General features: G+C 48.8%; 1 protein-coding gene across 1 annotated transcript in view; it reads right to left on the bottom strand.

The window, feature by feature from the left end:
• Window positions 1-3302, bottom strand: part of MARCHF7 (membrane associated ring-CH-type finger 7) — a 33369-nt gene extending 30067 nt beyond the window's left edge. The window contains 1 exon segment of the mRNA XM_090045632.1: window positions 3004-3302. The gene's annotated coding sequence lies outside the window, so the exon portion shown is untranslated.
• Between the last annotated feature and the right edge of the window lie 4138 nt (window positions 3303-7440).

Here is a 7440-nt window from a genome sequence, read left to right on the forward strand (position 1 = left end):
GCTTTATTCACACTTCGATAGGCTGATGGAAACAGCCAATCAAAGTGCTCCAAGTCTGGTGGGGAGCACTGCCATGATTCCGAAGCTGCACCAAGGACCAGGCAGAGGGAGGGCCTCGGCTCTCCCACCCCACTCCCTGCAAGAGGCAGGATAGTGGCATTAGGTGGCAGCACTCCATTCCAGCCCCCTCTACCCCCCCCAACTTCTTGAAGGGCAATTGGCTAGTATTATAATGAAATGTAAAGGAATGTGTGCCAAAATAGTGGTAATCCCTATTTATGCAAGAGCAAGTGTGGCTGAAACTACACATACAATTACTTCATTTTGAGGAAGGAATTAGCAATTCTGTCACTGTTTTACAAAAGGTTGGAGGCACAACTACCCTCAGAGAAGTTAGAATTGCCTCTGTTGGGAAAAAAAAGTATTCTTTGGAAATGGCTTCAAGTCAAGGAGTTTTCAGCTCTAGGAAGGAAAAATGAAGGGAAAAAGGAAGAGGTGTCTAAGTAACAGCATCTCTCCACTGTGAGAAGTTACAGATGGGAGTGCAATAAAACATGATGAGCAGTAGCACCTATGAGTCTCACAATTTCAGTATTTTTTAATTTATAAGGGTGCACATATAAAGATTTTTTTGTCCGAAATCAATGGCTGATTATTAACCAGACATATCAGCTGATACCAATCAAACTGCCGATATGTAGGCTGGCAATTTGAAGGAGAGGTACACTGATGCATCGGTCTGATATCAGACTGACACCAATATAAAGAAAATTGACTATATTTGAATTCAGACTGAAGTGGCTGATAAACGCCCATGCATGTGTGCAGCTGCAGTGCAGCATGCAGGCAGAGAGCAGCACAGCTTGACAGCCTGGAGAGCTGCCTCCAGCTGGTAAGCCTGTTGAAGTGGAAGGTGAGGGAAGAGGCATAGGGAGGCAGATCAATGTCCCCCACTGAGGGAGGGAGTGGGGCTGGGTTAGGTGCTGCCCAGGCAGGGCGAGGCAGGTGGCTCCCACAGCTGTGCACCACTTGTCCAAAAGGTCAGGGGGCTACAGCCACCCCAAATTTTGCTGTAGCCCTCTCCCAGCACTGCCCCAGCCCACAGCTGCTGCCTGCTCCACACAGATCTGCAGGCACCCCGCTGCCCCGCCCCCCAGAAGAAGAGCACACAGTGGTGGGAGCCACCCCACCTGGACAAGCCTTGGCTATGTCCCATGCCCGCCCTGTCTGGGCAGCCTTTACCCGTGCCCCACTCTGTCCCTCATCACAGGGCGTGTTAATCTGCCCCTCCACACCCCTTCCCTCCCTTCTCCCATTCCACCATAACAGACTTATCAGTTCCATGCAGCTGTATCAGAAATCAGGTGGGTATCAGCCAGTATGTCTCCTTAAAATTCTGCTATTAGTATTGGCCCCCAAAATCCTAGTTTGGAGACCAGAATCTGGCCAATAAGTCTGTGGTGGGGGCAGAATGAGACCCCCATGGCGTAGCCGGGGAGGGGCCTCTATCAGAGCATGAGATAGAGTCATTGGTGGCTCATCCAGGGAAGGTGGGAAGAAAAGGGCAGCTCTCTGATACAGCACACACCCCAGGGGAGGTAGGCAGGTTGAGGGTGAGCTGCCTGCTGCAGGCTCAGGGGGACTGTGCCAGCCTTTTTCGAGAAAGGGGGTTGGGCCAGGGCTGTACTTGTGGTGGGTGGCAAAACTGGGAAGGGAGTTTCCGGGGGGGCACTAGTCACCCCAAAATTCCCAGTAGCCCTGCCTCCCAGAACCGCTGTCACCCACCTCACCCCCATCCACCCCAAGCACTGGGAAAAGGTCAGCACAGCCTCTGAGCCCACAGCAAGCAGCCTGCCCTTACTCTGTGTATAAATCCATGGGGCATGTGCAGCAACAGTGAGCTAACCCCTGCTCCCAACCCTCCTGGATGAGCTGCCCATGGGTTCATCTCACACCCTGCCCTGGTCCACCTGGGCAGCACCGACCCCGGCCCCACTCCCTTCCTCAGCATGGGATGCCTTGATCCGTCATCCCCGTCACAGACTTACCAGCCAGATGCTGCTCCCTATGCTGCTAGGCAGCACTCCTGGCTGTGAGCACACAGCATTTATCAGTGACATTATTGGCTACACTGTCCAAGAACAGCCAACGCCCGATAATGTAAATTTTCCTTTTATCGGTGCCAATCCAACTGGGACCGATAAAGCAATGCACCTGTTTTCTTGAAGTCCTAATTACCAAAGTGGTATGTAAAAGGAGGGAGGGAAGAGAGGCGGTTACATCTTTTTTTAATTTGAAAAATGCTCAACTTTTTTATTCAGTCACTGGGGGGAGGGGGGGGGAGAGCCAAAAACCATGATTCAACTGAACCCTGAAAACACTAAGCCAGCAGCTCTCAAGCTACCCCTAGGAAAATGTCACCTTTTAGTTTTCACTTGTTCTTTTTTATTTTCGTTTATTTCTTACTACAGAGAAACAATTGGGCAATTCTCTTGCAAGGCCCTAAGACGGCCACGCAGCAGGTCCGAAGGTCAGTGACACTGCGGGGTCCTGCTCCAAATCTCTGGGGTCATCTCGTGCTCATGGGCCTGCCAGTGTCACTGCTCCACACCACCAGAGAATCGCGCAGTACCCCAGGAAGACCCGGGCTGAGCGTCCTACTTGGCACCCCGCAGGCCGGTAGGCGAGCTGAAACCCGGATGTTTCCAAAGCAGAAGGGTGCAGTTTGGGCCTGGCTCAGACTGGAAGCATCAGGACTAGAGGCCAAAGGAGCCTCCTGCGAGGCCGCGGGTGAGAGGGCCGCAAAGGCCCGGCTCCTCCTGACGGGCCGTGGCGGCACCGCACGAAGGGCCCAGCTCGGGAGCCGGACCACACCCCAGGCCCGGGGGCGGCGCTGGCCGCCGAGGTCGAGCCGAGCGAGGCCACGACCCGAAGCTGCTGCCGCCCCAGGCGAGAGGGACCCCCGCGGCAGGCCCCGGCCCCGGCCCCGGCCCCGCTACTCACGTGAGGGCCCGCGTCTCTCGGAAATCGTGGCCGCCTCCGCCTACACGGCACAATGGCGGCGGTGCCGAGCGGCAACAGCTGTGGTCGCCGCCCGGCAACCCCGCCCCCGGCGCGGCTCTCGCGAGAACGGGGCGGGCCGGCGGAGTATCAAGGCGCCGCCAGTCGTGTAATGCTCTCGTCTTGCACCCCGCGTGTTGCTGCGCGAGAGGAAAAAAGTCCCTGCCCCGCCGCAGCGGAGGGGGCTGGGCAGCAGTTGTCCGCCGTCTTCCGCCACCTTCAGCCCCGCGGAGAGGCTGTGAGGGAAGCAGGGGTTGTGCCTGCCCCTTTCCAGGCCCAGGAGAACTCCTCCTGGCGGCTCCACCCCCGGCTCCTCCCAGGGGCCCCCTGCAGCCTGGCACGAATTGGGGGAAGCCTCTGGCCTCTTCTCAGCCCCTGTGATTGTAGCCCCCAGCCCTGAGACGGAGCTCCTCTTCCCTCGGGTCCTGCGCAGGAGGGAGGGTGTTAAAAGAGGGATAGCAGAGTAGCCACGTCCCAAGCAGCAGTGCAGATGCTGCTTCAAAACAGCCTTTGCTGTGCCCTCCCAGGCCTCTCTGTTCTCACTTGGGCCCTGCGCACTTCACCATCGCGCTCGCCTGCGTTTGGGCCGCGAACGGGGCCCGTTGCCTCTGCCCCTGCCCCACAGACGCATGCAAAGGAGAGGATCGCCCAGGTGGTGTAGACTGGAGAAAGGGAACTGAGAAAGGAAGGATCCCAGAAAAGCAGAGAAAGAGCAACAGGTCACATGATACTGCTGCAGGGAAAAATGCTCAGGGAGAAAATGCTCTTAAAAGGAGGAGTGTTGAAGAAAATAAAGCCAACCTCTCAGTAGGTTGAAAATAAGTATGGGGAAATGAACTGGAAAGTTAAAAATAGAGCTGGAGTGAGAAGAAAGGAAGGAAAGGAGTGGAATATAGTAACTGTTTATTGAGAGAGTGTTGACTTAGGTGGATAACCAGTGTTTTGGGGTTGTTGGGGGGGGGGGTTTGCCATTTCTAGCAACAACACAATTCTGAGCTTTTGTTCTGGTTCTGAACAGCAAATTATGCTGTATTACGATTCAAACCCCTTTGCAAGAGGTAGATCACACCTGTTTTCCTTTTCAGAGAATTTTGTAGATAGCATATAGTGACCTCTGACCTGCATCTCATTCCTGTTTGATAGAATGACATAATAGGCCTAGAACAGCAATTCTCAGCCAGGATTTTGCAGCATGAGGTGTGAGGACATAAGCAAATAAGTGAAGGCTTAGGTATGTCCCTGTCTGGCTGATTCCCCACCCCCACTGCCTCATCCTTCTGCAAGGAGGTAAACAGTGATATATATTATATAGACTGTAATCTGTATCTAGCATACTTACCCAAATCCAAAAGTGCTCTGTATTTAAAGGGTCCCCCCCCCCCAGTAATTAGACTCTATATGTGGAAAAAATACGAATTTATTATCATTTTCCACGTATAAAATTAGAGGGTCAACTTCTAATTGTTACCAGCCCCACCACTGCGGCAGAGAAAGAGGTGGGAGGCGGGGGCAGGTTACTGGGCAGAGGTAGGGCCAGAGCAACCACATGCTAGAGCTGGAGCCAGGGGGTAAGCAGCAGGAAGAGGGGTGGAGGTGGTAGCAGAGGGAGGCAAGAGGCAGTGGGGGAGGCAGGCTGCAACTGCAGCCCTGACTCCAGGTCAGAGCTGAAGTCAGAGCTGTAGCAGGTCTCCCTCCCTCCCTCCCTCCCTGCCCCAACACTTTGTACTTAAATCCAAGACAAACTGCTTTTTTCCCCCATATTAAATGGGAAAAAACCCTCAGTTTGGATTTGAGTAAATACAGTAAATTAGTTTTTGAAGTTCACAAAAGTTATGGAGGGGTTCCTTGAGTCCAATGTAGAGTGCCTCAAGTCCAAAAAGGTTGGCCTAGAAGGAATCTCATGCTTCATGAAGCCCAAGTCCCTGTCAAAAACAACTGCATTTTACACAACCTCTGATAAAATGGTCAAGCTCCATCTTAAAACTAGTTAATCTTTTGCCTCTAGTTTTTTGTTCTGAATCTCAGTTCTGTGATGGCTAGAAACTTTTTGCCAATTTGCAGCCTGTATCTATGCACAGCTGGTTTATGTCTATTTGGTTTTGTGCCAATATTGTCCATTAGCTTGATTCATTTTTTTCCTAGGTATTTACCCCCTGGGTGTATTTATAGACAACTTTTTTCCTTGCAGCTAATTAAGTCAAGTTTTTTCCAGTATCTTTTCACAAGATATAACATCCACTTCCCAAATTATTTTAGTATACCTTCTCTGTACCTGATCAAATTTGAATTTATTTCTTCTATAACGTGCATGACCACAATTGTACATAGTATTCTAAATGATGTCTCGCAGGACCTGGTATGATGCTATTAATACTTTGCTACCTGTCCTGGGAATACCTCACCTCTTACGTCTTAGAATCACGTTTGCTTTTTTTCATGGCTGTTACATTCATAGACAACTTGTGATTGACCAGTACACATGCAGGTCTTATGTTTTCTCTATAATTTCCAAAAGATGAGCTCTCAAACTGATAGCTCAGTATTTTGCTATTAGTTCCCCAAATGCCTGACCTTATACTACCAAACTTTCTATTGCAAGCTTTCAAGGTTGCCCAGTTCCTCCCATATGGTACTTTTACCCTTCTCATCATTGACAGTGCCTCCCAATTTTTTGTCATCAGCACATTTAATCAGTAGATTACTTTCTGTGCCAAGGTCATTAATTAAAATATTAAACAAGATTGGTCCCAAAGCTGATCTTTGAGGAATTCCACTATTAAATGTCAGTCAGCAAGATAGTTCTTTTTCAAAGATGAACTGTTGTCATCTCCTTTTTGACCGGTTTTAAGTCATTTAATAATCTTCATCTTCTCCAGTTTAAACTAATAACTTTTCATGTGGAACTGTAAGAATGATTTTAATGAAGTCTAGACATATTAAATCAATTGCATCTCCTTTTATCAAACAAACAGATTGGATTAGTGTAGTGTAAATCTACTTTTGGTAGATTTATGTTGTATTTTATCCTTTTTTTTATTTGTTTTCATGCCTTTACTTATCTTTCCCTTTAAAATTTACCTAATGTTATAGTCAAATCAGTGGGGTTGTAATTCCCCAGATCCTCTTTTTTCCCCACAATTTAAGTGCCATATCAAGTATCAGTACTATAGTAGCTATTCTGCAATAACACAAGGCTCAATAGGTTTATTAAAAATCCTTGCTACCTGACCTGTGATTTAATGTGCTAGTTTATTCCAGTACTGGCAGGGATATTATCCCATTCCACCTACTTCTCTCTAGTTAAGCATATAAGGTTCAGCCAGTTTTGTTTTTGCTTCTGATGGGGTCATTTCCATTCCATCATTGTAATTTTCCATCCTACGTTTGCTCCTGTGATGGACTGTGTGCTTTTTAGTTTATAAAAATATCACAGTATTCACATTGTTGTTATAATATTGTATGGCTCCGTTTACCTTTTTAGCCTGTGCACAGAGAAAGGATTTAAGTGCCAAAGCTGGCCACAGAAGAGAAGACATGGCCCTTTAGCATCTGCAGTTGGGAATGGCTGTATTGGCTAATCAACACAGGTGAGATGGCCCATACCCAGAAGTGCGAGGGCAGATAAACATGGCAAAAGGGAGAACAGGCTGGAAAAAGTAGCCTGGCAACTCTTGGACCAAGAGTCTGGGGGGATGAGAGAAGCTGGAAGAGCAAAGGGGAGCTGGAAAAGACTGGAAGGGAATAGCTAAGTATCTTTGGCGGTGGTCAAGCTGTGCAGGCTAGATCAGGAGTGGAGAGACTTTGGAGCTAGAGGGACCTTGGCTGGCTTGCCCTTGTCTCAGTACTGAAGAGACTATTTTGTGCTACTTGGAATGGTGAGTTACACTGGGTCACCCCAAGAGGTGGTGAAGTTTTGTCTCTTGGAAGCAGAACTGTATTCTAGTTCCTTGAATAAGGGTTACAGAGAACCTGGGAGGCTAAGGAATCGCATGGCCAGTGTCACAGAATGGGAAGGTGCTCAGGCTCCCCCATTATTCTAGAAACCAAGGTTGGGCTAGCTTAAAGGTATACTCTTAGAGACCAGACAGGACTTCCTGAGCAAGGACCCCCCAGCACTCCATGACAGCATCAGTCTAATTTTCCATCCAGCCTTTGCCCCAATATATAGCATCACCCTTCTTAAAAAGGTAGGCAAAACATTTTGGTTTTTTGGCCATTCTAATACTGTCATTTTAATTTCAGTACCATCACCACTATAAAGCCACTCTTTCATCTTTCTTTGCTCACTTTTTTTTTTTATTTATATGCCTGAAAAATATTTTGCCATTTTTTTTAATCTGCAGTTTGTAACTCAGCTTGGCTTTTGGCACTTCTTACTTT

The sequence above is a fragment of the Crocodylus siamensis genome, chromosome 4 (assembly GCF_052110815.1).
Source record: "Crocodylus siamensis isolate JL-2025a chromosome 4, ASM5211081v1, whole genome shotgun sequence".
Taxonomy (NCBI): Eukaryota; Metazoa; Chordata; order Crocodylia; family Crocodylidae; genus Crocodylus; species Crocodylus siamensis.